At 47.5% G+C, this 14644-nt stretch overlaps 1 protein-coding gene across 3 annotated transcripts in view; it reads right to left on the minus strand.

Moving 5' to 3' along the window:
- Positions 1-14644, minus strand: part of CJD1 (Chloroplast J-like domain 1) — a 106574-nt gene that overhangs the window by 39162 nt on the left and 52768 nt on the right. The window lies entirely within an intron of this gene.

The following is a 14644-nucleotide window of genomic DNA, read 5'->3' on the forward strand; positions in this document are numbered from 1 at the left end:
TCGCATGGTTTGCATTGTGCCATTGGCCAGATACGCACGTCCTCACATCAGCTTGAGATTGAGACTGGCAGATTCAAGGGGACACCAGCAGATAACAAAATATGCCGCTTATGCCATCTAGAGCCAGAGACAGAAGTACATTACATATGTCATTGCACAGTGTACTATGAGATACGAGGTCGTTTTCACTGTCTATTCAGAGAAGGTTTTGGGCCTCTATCTAGGGTCATGAGTTATGAGGATCAAAGATGTCTTGGGCTTTATCTACTTGAGTTACACAAGCATAGAGAAACCTTACTGAGGAGAGGTGAAGAGAGACATCCCCAGAGACAGATCACAGATTTCTTTACACTAGATACTGTACACCCAGAAGAACAGACAGAGGAGCAACCAGCGACAGTGGAGAGGTCTACCCGCACTACTGGCATTCTCATAGACCGAGCATTGGAGCTAGGGAGATCTAGACGACCCCGAGGGAGGAGAGGAGCTACACAATTTCGAAGGAGGCTATGGCAAAGGATTCAAGCCATACTCTTTCGTCGTCCAGAGTGCAGATGAAGATGGATCTCTACTCCCCTCCCATATTGTCTTCACATTGTACTGCTTAGTTTAGGATCCCACAGTATTTATATTTTGTTATCCTAGTTTAATTTATTTTGTTAATCTGACTTTGTATCAGATACACCGCATTGTAACTTTCTGGTCTCATAGGTCACTTTGGCCTTTTGAAGACGTTAATATAACATTTCATTTCTCTCTCTCTCTCTCTCTCTCTCTCTCTCTCTCTCTCTCTCTCTCTCTCTCTCTCTCTCTCTCACACACACAATAAAAGTGGGGCTTTGACCCTTTGCATTACGTACAATCGACCATAGGTCCATATGCAAGAAATATGGGAAAACCCTAAAAAATATACCATGAGATCATGGGGAAAAATCCCAAAACAAACCACAGGATACATCTAGGGATAAAGATACTCTAATCCGTTAGTGAAATGTAGCTATATCGATTGTGATCAAGCCTATACAAATCTGCCCAAAGCTCTGTCCACCTCACGCAATGTGGCGAAAACCACAAAGTCCAATGTTGTGTATCGACTGATATAAAGAAGTGGTAAAAACATCCTCTAGAAACTCACAAAATCCAAGGGACTGTGAAACCCCTAGGCCGTGCCTCCAAAATCATCCGCAACCACTCTAACATTACCCGATGACATACCCCAAAAAAATATGTAGATCTATGGCACAACCATACTATAAGAGGCACCGGAGGGACCAAATTGTCGTCCACCTCAAAAGCCAACAAGAGAGTACCAAGATGCACATCTCTCTGACCAAACCAACTTCCCAAAGGCCTCACTAAATTGACTCTCAAACAAATCTACAAACTGTCTGATATCCATAGAGTAGTTGACCTCAGCCTTTGTGTGCTCCTGTATGGCATCATAAACAGCCTCTTCTCGTCCAAAAGATCCTCTCTCTCTCTCTCTCTCTCTCTCTCTCTCTCTCTCTCTCTCACACACACACACACTCACACACCCAAAAGTATAGCTGAAATTCTATTACTTGAAACCACTTGGAGCGAAGTGCCCAAAATGATGCCTACCCCAATGGAAAGTAAAAACTATTACATAAAATGCATGTAGGCAATGACAAGGCCAAAGGCCAAAACATAGGAAAACTGAAAAAGGAGTCCTAAAAGGTTGATGTCAAAAGCCGATAGAGCAAACACCAGCAAAGCCAAAACACCCACCAAGGAATTGCTATGAAGGAGATCTTCGAGACTATGGATCAACCACCAGGTAGCCACTAAAAAGAGGAGTCCTAAAAGATTGATGTCGAAAGCCGATAGAACAAACACCAGCAAAGCCAAAACACCCACCAATGAATTGCTATGAAGGAGATCTTAAAGACTATGGATCAACCACCCGGTAGCCACTTAAAGGCACCACTACAAGAGGAATCCAGCAAGTCAGTGTCAAATCCAAGTTCCAACCAAGCAGAGGATGAACAACGAGGTTGACAAAAGGAGTAGTGCAACAATATAAAGCAAACCACCACTTCAAAGGCAAGAGTGGAGGTTGTCATCCCAACCAAACCCATCAAACTACCATCGTCGGGAGGGAGACAACACAGAGAAGAACCCACTACAGCCGTAGGAAAAAAACTACAAACAAAACTCGCACACAAGCACATACCCACACACACATCCAACCCATATACGAGGAAGAAAACAAGAAAACACGAGGAAAATGAAAAGCAAGGCATGTTGCATGATGACACACTAACATTATGTGCATGTGGACAAGCTAACTCCTACTTCTAGAGTTTAGGACAGCCTACGAAGTGTTCTTGCACCCTTGTGAGCCTCTACGCAGGACCTACATGCCCAGGCACTTTAGATAAGTTGCATAACCTCCGATTGCACATGAGCGCAGCCAGTGGCTGCTAGGTATAGGCACTGGGGAGTGTTCCCATACAGTTGCATTAGTACCAAGCCTAGGTAGCATCTACACATGAGTCTCCTCTTATTAATAGGTTCACTAACTTTTTAATAATTGGAATTATGGCCAGCAGTTGCAAGTCGTGAGGTTTTTAGGCCTCATTATTACTCCTCAACCAAGCATGCATTCCCTATAAAGGTGACCTCCAAGGTCATCATTATGTCATAAATCAATACCCATGAGCAGCACCCTCATCAGCCCTCTAGCGTTTTGCTAGCAGTACCCTCATCTGGACCACCACCATGGCATTATCCCTTCAGCACACCCAGACCTAGCCATCTAACCTCAGCATTTTCAGATTATAGCATCAAATTCAGCCAGCAAATCAGTAGCCCTAGCATTTTCTGGTCCAGATCAACCCCGCAATTTCCAGCCATCAAGAGCAGCCAACGATTTCACATTTCAGCCCATCACCTCATCGGTTTGCAGTTCCAAGTCAGATGAGCCCTAGCGTTTCGCATTTTCAACCCTTAGCCTCGCAGATCCAAGCATATATAGCAAGACCCCATCAGCAACCATTGTATCAGCATTTTTGCAATGTATAGAAAATACCTCTTTAGCGATAGAGAGGGGAGGCCTTGGAGAGGTTTGGGACCCCATCCAGTGGTAATCTTCCTTCTCTCTCTGTCACTCACAGAACTTCCACTCATAGTATCACTCTCCTCTCTCTCTCTAGTCTATTGCACATCTCTCATGTGAAGTAAAAGGAACTCTCTTATGAAGTAAAAGGAACCTTGAATACGCATTGTGTACTCTTCTTCTCAATCCTCTGTGTGAAATTAACAGGTAAATTCAATTAGTACCGCCCTCTATTGTGTATTGGCCGGTTATAGTGGGTTTATGTGTGTATGGGTGTGGGTTTGTGGTGTGTGTCTGTTATGTGCAGCGAAAGTGATTGATGGTGATGACTCAGGATGCCCAGATGCGTCTAGCGACTAGAATGTCATTGCGCACACGAAGACCAACACCCTATAGGCCCCAAAGACCGACGCCCCTTTTGGCATTTCTTTATTCAATTGCAAACAAACGACTCAAACACTTTAACACCAAACCCTCACCAAGCTGTCCAAACCTGTCAAGGGTAGAAATTGCAGGTTTTCGACCCCATTTCGGTAGCATAATGGCACCAAACCTCTATAGGTCAAAAGTCGCCTAGGACACATTCCCTGTCTCACAGAAACGCGAGCATGAACTTATAACTTTTAAAATTAATCTACCTTTTCATTGGAGATTCCACACCAAAAAAAAAAGAGAATAGGGCGTATAAGACAAATACAACACTAGGGACCAGATGATAGGTTGGTCCCCCCCCCCCTTGAAGGAATTTTTCTTATTACTGCTTGAACAAATACAAGCACATAAATCCGAAACTGCATACGCTATTCGTATCCCAAATACTATTCTGATGCATAGGAATGCATGAAATTCATAAGCCTATTGGCTGAAATTTTTCATACATGTAGCCGTGATCGACAAACTCTGCTTTGTACTGAGAATTTCTGCGTGGAAGCGGCTTCTGTTGGTATCTGCTCGCATAGGAGATGCCTTCCCCTTGGCTAAATTCTATTTTTGGAACGCGTTAGAATGCTGAAATTTTCATGAGCAGTCAATGCTGCTATTGTCTGAGTGCGACTTTTCCCCGCAGGGACGCACACAAGCTACTATGACTACCTTCTGCCCCCGTCGTAGACTTCACATCCTCTGCACGGCCTACATAGCTCCCAGAGTAAGGAAATCGAGAGAGAGAGAGAGAGAGAGAGAGAGAGAGAGAGAGTCTCTGCGTGGGTGGAAACTGTTGAAGACTCTTCCAGAGAGGTAGCACTAGCTCTTTTTTATGCCTGGGCAAGTGTAATGGACACCTAGCGCTGCATGAGGAGAGAGAGAGAGAGAGAGAGAGAGAGAGAGAGAGAGTAAATGTTTCCACGCTGGTCTGCTGTTTTTTAAATGCTACAGCTGAGTTTTTATTGTTTATTAATTATGGCCGCATTCAAACTAGCCGGTGTCACAGGGACGTGGCAACTGTTAACTATGTCACGAGGACGTGGCAACTGCTAACTTTAGTTGTTGGTTTCTTTCCAATGGGTTTTGTTTTATTTTTGAGACCCTCTTCTTGAAGTAGCAAACGGTCGGACATTGTATGGCCAAAGTGAACGGTAGTTTCGCCCGCAGATGGGTAGTGGTCGGCACTTGAATTTGTATGGTAAGAGGATGTCTAGGCTCAGAGCAAAATCATATAGGTCCCCCCGTCGCACTTAGCAAGTTGGTGGATACTAGGAAGTGAACTCAATAAAGGCCTAAAGTCAAGGTGTGACTACCAACAGAAAGTATCTGGCAGTTGGGCCACATTGCACTTTTGGATGCGGTCCCAAAGAGGATAGATGGTCAGAAGACCATTGAGAGCCCAACGGAATCATGTCCTAAAATTTAGGAAACTGCTATTTTCGGCCGCGAAATGTGTTCGCGTCATCACCTCCAGTATGACCAGGGGAACATTTTATTACTCTGCTGCAAAGTCAACTGATGCACCAGTTGAGAGATTTTTAAGCAGGAAGCCCAATGCCGGGAAATTGCATGTATGAGTGCCAAGTGGCACTTTTTGGCCATTTTACCAAGTTTGGGATAACATAACTCGTAACTGACTTTTCGGAGCAGTTTTGGAGGCTGATAACTGTGATTTTCAGCCATTTCTCTCCATTTTTGAGCTTCCCATGACTTTATCTAGGACCAAGGAGCTCATTTTCAGCAGTGGAAGGCATCAAATGCGTGTTTACAAGGCTGTTTTGCTGCGTTTTCAGCGATACGCAGGTTTTGGCAGCCATGGAAATCTTCCCCTTTTTGCATCTATTTGTTCACAGATGCATTACAGGTCAAGGGTAGCAAAGGGGGCGCTCGATTTATGCTGGGGGGATGCTTCATTGAGAACCTATCACAGGTTAAGAGCTATGGAGTGCTTTCTTTTCCTCTCATGTACAGTGTGGTGCTAGGAGTGATGCCCTGCACGCTATACACTGCTCTCTCTCCCCTACATGCAATTATGTGATGCCCCACAAGAGGGCTCTTCATTTGACTGATGTACAGCTGTGTGGTTTCATGCTTTTGTGCTGAGGCAAGAGCCTCCTTGAGCAGGAACAGGGGTAGCTAACTGCTACTCCAAAGCAAGCACCGGTGAGGGTCATAACCGCACCGTACAGGTGCGTTTTCAACGTTGTGCATGCGCTGTAAATTGACTGTTTTTCAGCCATACGGACGCCAGAACCATTGGGAAGAGTGCCCCACTGGCAGAGGACAGTTAAGGGACTGTTTGGGGCTGAAAACAGGGCAAAAACCAGTAAATACAACGTGCTGAATTTACTGTTTTTGGGCAGAAATCAGAGGGTTTATGCCACTGGAAGTGAGTTCCAACAGGGGAATTGGTTTCGCGCAAGTTTTGGGGTTGTTATGCTGCCGAAATTTGGCCAAATCAAGTGGTATCTAGTTGGATATAGACAAAGGATTCCCAGGATTCTACTTTGTAAATTTACCCTCTCAAAGTATAAAGAAATACCGAAAGGGACGCCAATTTTCGGGCCTACAGGTTGTCGACGTCTGCTTGGGGCATTCTAGCTTCCGAGCCGTGTGTGCGCTTAAGTGTTAATTCCCGTCGCAGGTTGCCTTTGCAAAGTGCTCTGTGTGTGTGTCTAAAGTAAAGAATTTCGGGTGAAAGCCAACGCCTACCGCCCCGTCGTATGTGGACACAGAAGAGTTTTACATCATGCCGCTGGAAGGTTGTGACGCCTTGTTGGGGATCCCGTGGATGTTCCGAGTGCATGGAGTCTTGGATGCCTACAACAAAAAGATCACTGTAGAGCATAGGGGCAAAACTCACATATTGGATGTAAAGCTTAAAGGAGAGTCAGTTCCTATTGTATCTGCTTCTGCTATCACTTCTATAATAAAGAATCATCTTTCTGTGTACGTGATTTTTGCACGTGATGTCTCAGATAGTGATCAGTCAAATTTATCTGTTTAGGTAAAGAAAGGTCAACATTTTTGCAAAAGTTTAGTGACTGTTTTTCTGATTCATTACCGCCGCAATTGCCGCTAGAGAGACCCGAGGACCATCGGATAGATTTGGTGCCAGGGTGTAGCCCACCAAATAGACCTCCCTACAGGGTTAGTGCGGCACAGCAAAAAGAGATTATGAGCCAGGTTGAGGAGTTATTAGAGAAGGGGCTGATTCAGCCTAGTTCTTCACCCTTTTGCTCCCCAGTGCTCCTAGTGCAGAAGAAGGATGTTTGGTTTAGCTATGTCTACTCCGAAAATTCCCACGGATCAGCAGGGTTGACTCTAGTGCAGACGGGACTGCACGAGAGGGGAGTTACTCCGCTCCTTTGTCACAGATTACCTGGATTGAATAGAGTCACTAATTTCCTTTTGGACTTCAGGGATACTGCTATGCTGACAATATTCTGATGTTGACTTTAAGAAAGAAGTACTTCGAAATGGGAATTCCCAAGAATGAATTTGATTTCTCTGCTCACTCACGTGATTGTGTTGAGTGCAGGTTTGCAAGACGGAATGGTAGCAGCATTTCGGTCTCGTGACACTATGACATGATCGCAATAAGAATAAGTTGAATCCGACATCCGTGAGATCCGGGATGGATCTAGATGCGATTGCTAAATACATGCTCATGGCTTTGAGAATCTATGGACATGATTGCAATAAGAATTAGTTGAATCCGATATCAGAGAGATCCAGGATGATCTAGATGCGATTGCTAAATACATTGCGCGGAATCATGGTCTTAGATCTGGAATCAAAATTGATTTGATGTGAATGTGCACTAACTATGTCATCTTTGTGCAAGTGTTAGATGTGTGTTGTCTAATGCATCGGTCCTTAGAGTCAATGTCTACTAAACTGGTTTGTGGCCTCTATCTATTTTGCAGGCATAATCGAGGGCGATTACCTTTCTTTCAAGAGGGGGGAATGTCAAAAATTGATGACGTGGCATACTAAAATGGACCCAAGAATTTATAAGGTGTTCCAACTTATAGGGTTCCGCCCGATGGGGCCCTAGGACACTAGAACATTAAAAAGAGGACTGGCTGCTAGCTGTACGGACACCGCAAATTGCGCTGGCTGCTAACATGACAGAACATACAGAATTCCGTGAATTGCACTGACAGTGCTGACGTGGCACAATGTACGGATTTTCGCAAATAGCGCTGGCTGCTTTTGATTGCTTTTGGGGCTCTGCTTTTGGCATCTCTTGTAAATTTATAAGAGCCCTTGGGGCCTCCCTCTCGAGATCATTTGGACGTAGAGTCTGAGAGAAGAGGTCCCTTAGGAGTTGTACTTTGCAATGATTAATGATAAAGAAATACCAAAAGGGGCGCCAGTCTTCTAGGCTCGGAACTACCCCGAGCCGTGTCGACTCTCTCTCTCTCTCTCTCTCTCTCTCTCTCTCTCTCTCTCTCTCTCTCTCTCTCTCTCTCAAGCTCATGCTCAAGTGAGCGCTAGGGCTCATGCTCCTAGGGCTCACTTAAGCATGAGAGAGAGAGAGAGAGAGTATATATTTTTTGACATATATGTATGTGTGTGTGTGTGTGTGTGTATATATGAGAGAGAGAGAAGGGGGGGGGGGGGGGGGGGGGGGGGGGGGAGAGAGAGAGAGCTTAGGAGCTCTCTCCACGGGGAGCTTTTTAGGAAGCTTTTTTTTATTTTTACTAGTGCAAGTAAAAATCAAGAAAAAGCTCCATAAAAAGCTCTCTCCATACCTCTACTCCACATTCAAATGCCCCTGCACTGAAGAATTCGTAGTCAATCCTTCAAAGGGTGATCCTAAACTGATTGGTATTTCCAATCTCTCGAGAGTAAGCCCAAGAGATTCAGACGTATCCAATGAGATAAATTGCCGGCGAAGCTTGGATCAAACAAGATCAATACTCTTTGCCCATTCAAGCTGCCCCACCCATTGAGTAGTGTCCTTTTTCCTTTCTCCTTCCTCGTGTTGGCTTGTACATCAGGTACTAAATTTGATGCAAGAGGAGGAGAATATTTCTTAAGTTGTGGACAATCTGGTTTCTTGTGGCCTTTCTTGCCACAGTAGAAACATTTGCCCTCTTCCATGTACGCCTTTAACTGAGAGGGAGTGAGGAATCTTTTCTTTGCACCCTCTAGCTTCTTTTTTGGGCCTTTGGGCTGATCTGAAGGCCGCTTTCGTCTGGAGGTTGGTACTAAATTTGATGCAAGAGGAGGAGAATATTTCTTAAGTTGTGGACAATCTCGTTTCTTGTGGCCTTTCTCGCCACAGTAGAAACATTTGCCCTCTTCCATGTACGCCTTTAACTGAGGGAGTGAGGAATTTGCTTTCCTTTGCACCCTCTAGCTTCTTTTTTGGGCCTTTGGGCTGATCTGAAGGCCGCTTTCGTCTGGAGGTTTCTGTCTCAATAGTGAGAGCCTTCTGCTTTGCATGAAAGGCACTAAACTCCTACTTACAAGGAGTTCCTTTCAAATGCAAGTTACTGAAGAGCGTTTCGGGGAGAGAGCGTTTCGGGGATAGAGCTTCATACTTTTTTGAAGTGCTTGCTGGAGTCCAGCTTCAAACTTGTGCATCTTCTCTTCATCAGAAATTTTCATAAAAGAATTAACTTCAAGAAGGACTGCCCAAAATTTGTCGACGTAGTCAAACACAGCTTCATGCTCTCTTTGGGAGAACCAATCCCATTCTTTCTTCACATCATTGGTAAAATGGGAGGAAGGAGCTAAGCATAAAACTCATTTTTGAACTCCTCCTAGTCTTTGGGTTTCCGTTTCTCCATAATTGTGGTAAGCCACCAGTTGCTAGCCGTATTTTTCAGATACATGTTAACATGGCATAGTTTTGAGCTCTCTGAAAATTTTCCACACAGACCACCTCGAATTGTCAAATGAAAGCGAGAGCCTTTGTATCGATCCTCTTTCCATTATAACATTAGAATTTAACATCTTCATCTCCAGCTTTGAACGTCTTCTTCTTGTGGTGTCGAGACCACTTCTTGGAGATGGCTTTGAAATCCTTGTCCACCAAAATCGTGTGCTAGCTCTTTTTATGATCCTTGTCTTGCTTTTTTGCTTTTGATGGTTGATCTACAGCCTTGTCCGGAGGCAACTCAAGTTCCTCATCAAGAATGATATTGTCCATACTCGGACAAGGCTACTATCAGATCGAGTTTGAGACCTCCGAGATGTCGTCCAAGGTCATCGCCATGAGTCCATTGACCATCCGAGCAACTCGAGCCCACTTTCGAGAGTGGAAACATGGTTTTGACCCTGCTTCGGATGTTCTGGTAAAGGAGGCAGGCATCCCCATCTCCGTCTGCTTTCCTGGTTTGCGAAGGGAGTATCTACCACTTTTGTCCAGGATAGGCTCAGCGATTGGACTGTCCTGGAGACACCTCACACGGAAGCCTCAGTAGCTGCCAAGGCGGCTGGCATTCCCTCGGTTCGTGTTCTGGTTAGGGACACTCGCACGCTCCCGAAGGTCATTCTTCTGCCTCAGGTGAGTGGGGGTTGGTTTATACAGAGCGTGGAGTATTCCGGCCTCCCGAACCAGTGCTTCATTTGTCGACAGATGGGCCATCTTGCGAAGGCCTGTCCACGGAGAAGGCCTCGACCTACACGACAGACTCAGCCCCAGCCTGCAAGGGCTAGCCAGCAACCACAGACAGAGACACAGCGCACACATGCAGAGCCACCCTCTGAGCCTGGGGCTCCAGCGGAGGAGGGATGGCAGCAGGTCAGAGGTCGACGACGGCAGGGCCCACAACTACAGCCTGGCACTTAGTGGTCCTCAGGCGCCTGGCCAGCAGCAGTGGGTTCCCACGGGGAACTGTTTCACTCCTCTTGAGCAGGATGAGGTCCCTGCTCCAGCCCCCACCTCAGCTTCACCCTCGACAGCCCCTCCCCCCCCAAAGTTCCCCCCCTCCTCATCATCCTTCCCCCGCCTCCTGCTCCCGCCGCCTCTTCCCCCCGCCCCTCTACCCCTGCCGCTCCCCACAGCCCTTCTTCTCCACCTCTTCCCCCCCCCCCTCACCCCCACCTCAGCTTCACCCTCGACAGCCCCTCCCCCACCCCCCCCCCCCCCCCCCCCCCCCCTTCCCTCCCGCTCCAGTTCAACAGTCGACCCAAGGGGCAAGGGCCATCTCCGGCTGCTAGGAGATCTCTTGGCCAAGCGCCTTTGCCACGAGTCACTTGGCGAGAGAGGGACAGCCTTTCTTGCGACCCCCTCTACAGGTACAGACGTCTCCCTTTGCAGCTACCCCTCGTGGTCTGACGAGCATCGACATCCGACGCCGATGGGACTTCTTCGACTACGACTTTACTCGTTTTCTCGGCGACCCCTCAGCAGACCATGAGGCAGCCTGCTTCACAATCCATGTTCTGTTCCTTGCAGCTAGGGGGACAGAGACCTTGGACTCAAGCGGTTGGCTTCTCTTTTCCCCTCTGCGGCAGGGACCAGACTGAGTGGACTCTCACCTCAGTGTTGGGTGGTTGCACACACACGTCCTAGAGTTCTCTCACCACATGGGAGAACTAGGAGTTACAGACATGCTTGAGACTTTGTGGCCATTGGCCAAGTTTGCGGTGACCCCTCCAGATACAGCAGGATGTAGACACATTGTGGTTTACTTCTTTGCCGATACACAGTGCTTGCCATGCTATGTACACATTCATGAGGAATCATGGACAGAGGAGGTTGCTTTACGTACGGCTTGCTCTACTTGGGCTTGGGCCAAGCACTCGTTGCAGTCACGCCTATCTAGAGGACGCTCGGATGCGGATTACTCCCCATCCAAGCCAACCTCGAAGATAGCCCATTTAGCTGTTTCGGCAGCATCTGTTCTCTCTCGCTCCCCATGAGGATCGTCTCATGGAACGTGCAGGGACTTGGTGGGCCCCAGTTTCAACGTCAGCGGGGCCGACTGCGTTAGGAGCTTCAGCGCTGCCTTGTGGGAGGAGAGATTGATCTCCTTATGCTACAAGAACACCATTTGTGTGAGAGCCGCATTAGACGTTGTGGTCAACTCTTGCGTGGACGATATGATACTTTTTGGTCAGCTGCTTTTGGACCTGGAGGCATCCTGGGTGCGGTATGTATAACTATTGCAGACTCTTTGCAGCATGCCATTGTGGGCAGAGGGATTATTGTGCCAGGCAAGGCTCAGTGAATTACTATGCAGGTTCAGGGTTGCCTTGTGGGCTTCCTGAACATCTATGCGCCCAATGTGGCAAGTGCACGAGCAGAGTTTTGGTCATAGATAGTTGAGTCTCTGCCCCAGGCAGAACACTGGTGCATAGGGGGGGACTTCAACATGTTGAAGGACCCTTCTGACAGGATTAATGGTAGCCATGCTACTGTGCATGGAGTTGAGCTGGCAGCTTGGTAGAGGTTTTGTATAGCTCTGAGGGTATCGGATGTGTGGCAGCACTCTAGTTTGTGAGGCCCCCAGACAGCCTAGCCTTCTCTCATTCGGACCGCACAGTGGGAGGAGTGAATCTATCGCGGATAGATCGCTTCTACACTAGTGACCATTTCAGTGACTTGGGTGGGACAGTTGGCATTCTAGCAGGGACTTCCTTCTCGGACCATGCACCAGTGATCCTCACAGTGGCAGACAGGCAAAGGAGGGGGAGCACGATGCTTCGCATCTCAGAGAGGGTCTTGCTGGACTGCACTCAAAGAGAGAGTTGAGGCTCTTTGGACAGAGAGCTTGGACATGCAGGAGTCTCTTGCTGATAGAGTGGCCTCAAGACTAGCTCAGATTAGTCGTTTCTTTCTCCAGGAGTCTTTGGCTTGCCTGGCTGCAGCGAGAGAGGAGGAGCAACGTCTCAGTCGGGGCATTGCTTCGTTGCAGAGGATGCAGGAGCAGCATCCAGATAGTCCTTGGTTCGAGGAGTAACTACAGCAGGCTCGCTAGGAGCTTGTTAGCATAGAGGAGCGGCGACATGAGTTTGCTTTCCATCGACAGGCATCTCAGTGGACACAGGTGGGCGACAGAGTGACTTGTGCTTTCTTCGAGGCAGTGAGACCTCGGCATTCGCATGCCAAGGTCAGTCAATTGAGGAGGCCCGACGAGTCAGTTGCTTCTGAGCCAAAGGACATGCGTGCAGTTGCTACGTTACTGTCTGCAAGCCTCAGTCAAAGCGTCAAGATGCTTGCAGGGAGCAGGTGTGGGCACAGATGCCTTGCCTTGTGACTGAGGAGATGCGTCAGAGGCTTGAGCTGCCACTTCAGCTTGAGGAGCTGCACACGGCTCTTAGTGCACTTGTCACCAGCGTGTGACTACTATCTATCCTTTTTGTTGATTTCTTTCTTATTATCTATTTACTTTCACTTTTTGGAAACACCCCTCGGGAAATCTAACTGCCCTGCATTGCATAGCTAGTGTGGAACTGTTCAAAGAGAGTCCAGGCCTAAGGGCAAGAGAGCACTAAGGTTGGACAAGGACTATGGTTAGCCAAGTGGAGTCATTGACTAGCCAAAGTGGAATCCTTTGCTACAAAGGCTACATTTCAGTTCTGGGTATGGCTGCAGTGTACAAAGGGGGTCAGATGACCTAGAAAGATACAATGGCAGCATCTCCTAAAATTTAGGGAACTCCTATTTTGGGACCCGAAAATGTGTTTGCGTCATTAGCTCCGGAATGACAAGAGGAACATTTTATTGCTCTGCTATCGAGTCAACTGACGCACCAATTGAGATATTTTTAGCCAAGTTGGCCAAAATCGGAAACTGGGCGAGGTGTCACTCTGTGAGCATTTCTGCCACTTTGAGGGGAGTCTACAAGAGAAAAAGGGCGCCATTTTCAGCTGCAGGTGGATTGCAACAGGTGCAAGAGCTATGGAGTGCTTGCTTTCCCTCTTATGCACAGTGCGGTGCCAGGAGTGATGCCCTGCACGCTACGCACTGCCCTCTCTCTCCCTTATGGCAGTATGTTATGCCCCACTAGTGGGCTCTTCATTTGACCAATGTACAGTTGTGTGGGTTCATGCGCGATTGCCGAGGCAAGAGCCTCTTGCACAGGTACTGGATTAGCTAGCGGCTAATCCCCCACAGGTACAGGTGAATTCGGAGAGGTTTCACGTCAGAAATCTCGTCCGATTCAAAGGGCAAGTAGCCCTACAGGTGCGGGAGCTCGAGGACTTGCTACGGATGCGACCGGCATGCGAAACCGAGCCCGAAACAGTAAATTACAGCCTGCTGTGTATTTTTGTAGGTTTAGGGTTTTGGCCCTAAACGGACCCTAATACCCCCAGGAGGTTTGGGGACGCAAGGGGACCGCTGTACAGGTGATCTGGCGCATTTTCAGGGCTGAAAACAGAGAATTCAGCGTGCTGCAGATTCTCGCCAGGTCTTGCAAAGTGCCCGTATGCATCGGGAAAGTCATTTAATGTGTGGAAATACTGACCATGAAGGGTTCTAGTACAGTTATGCTGCCGAAATCAGGCCAGAACAGTTGAAATTCAGCCAAGCTTGTACAGGGCAGCTTGTAAGGAACCACAGCGTTTATTCCCTCTTTTAAACAATAAAGAAATACCGAAAGGGGCGCCTAAGTTAGGGGCCAGACTGGTGTCGGTCTTCTCATACCATACAGGTGCAATCTAGCAGCCTGTATCCCTTTCCCCTTTGTTGTATCTTGAAAGTACAGGTAAAGTGGGCGACAAATTAAATGGGTGAAAGCAAATAAGGTTTAGGTCTAAAGTCTACCGCCCTTTTTGGATTGAACAGGCGGGTTTCAACACTCCCCCGTGGTAGCTGTCCAGCTGAGGATGGATTGACTCTCAGATGGATTGACTCCCAGTTTTTTCTTGGAGTACTGGGACTTGCTTGGCCCAGATCTCTGTAGTGCTTTTCAGTACATCTTGCACACAGGAGTGATGCCTGACAGCATGAGTGAGGGTCTGATTTACCTCATTCTCAAGGAGGGTGGCTCCTTGGATGAGATTCGACAGTGGCGCCCCATCACCATCCTCAACTCAGCCTACAAAATTCTTGTCAAGGCTCTGAGTTTGAGGATCCAGCCACTTCTAGAGAGCCTTATACATGGGACTCAGACAGGTTTTGTCAAGGAGCGCAGTATCCTTGACAACAGCTTTACTTTTTGGGAGGCTTCTGCC

The sequence above is a fragment of the Adiantum capillus-veneris genome, chromosome 15, assembly GCF_014529385.1.
Source record: "Adiantum capillus-veneris isolate H3 chromosome 15, ASM1452938v2, whole genome shotgun sequence".
Taxonomy (NCBI): domain Eukaryota; kingdom Viridiplantae; phylum Streptophyta; class Polypodiopsida; order Polypodiales; family Pteridaceae; genus Adiantum; species Adiantum capillus-veneris.